The sequence below is a fragment of the Poecilia reticulata genome, linkage group LG1 (assembly GCF_000633615.1).
Source record: "Poecilia reticulata strain Guanapo linkage group LG1, Guppy_female_1.0+MT, whole genome shotgun sequence".
Classification (NCBI taxonomy): Eukaryota; Metazoa; Chordata; class Actinopteri; order Cyprinodontiformes; family Poeciliidae; genus Poecilia; species Poecilia reticulata.
In genome coordinates this window covers 26,020,094-26,020,947 of record NC_024331.1, presented here as the reverse complement: position 1 = coordinate 26,020,947, position 854 = coordinate 26,020,094, and positions in this window count along the sequence as shown.

Genomic DNA, 854 nt, shown 5'->3' with positions numbered 1-854 from the left:
GTGCTATTAGCTAGCTGCTAGCTAACTATTTTGCTAGCAACACAAGATAACTGAAAAGCTTCTTCCCTGTATCGTTAATGATATCAGTTATTCTTCAGCATTGCTTATGCAATAGGGGCAGATCGCTCGTCCAAAACGAATCAACTCCATAATCAATATATGTCAGATCTTCTATTTTCCTTTGCTGTATAATGTACATTGCATTTATTCCAGTGTTAGGCAAATGTATCTTGAAGGAGAATAGCACTTAAATTCATTAAGAATTAATTTAGAATAAAAAATAAGTCACCCTAAATTACCGTGATAGATATAATGTATGTAATAAAAGTGTGTCATTAATGAAGGGGAAAAAAAGTCGATCCAGACTTTAAGTACGTTTAGGGTCTGGTAAGGATGCAATTAAATATTTTCCCCAAATATTCAATAAAAAAAAAAAAAAAAAAAGTTAAGCATAATAAATTTTTAATCAAAACTTTTGGAATTGTAATTATTTCTTTTTTTTCTTTTACAAAAAGTTTTGTTTAAAAAATGTTTTTTTTAATAAGTAATTTTGCCTCGTGAACTTAAAATGTTATTTGCCAAACATAAACTTTTATTTGCACACACCAGAAATATTTTTGTTGTAATTTTAGGCCCTGCCCATGATATCATGTGAGAATCACAAGCAAAAGTTTGAGTCACAAACAAAAACATAGAATAGCAAGAAAAGATTTCTGACAATAAGTTTTTCACATTTTTCACTTCATGAGACAAAAATGTGTGATTTTAATATTTTAAAAAGTTTTTAAGCAAAACCCAGAAGGCTTTTCTCATGGTGACATGCATTAACAATTAATTTTTTTCTAAAAAGATAT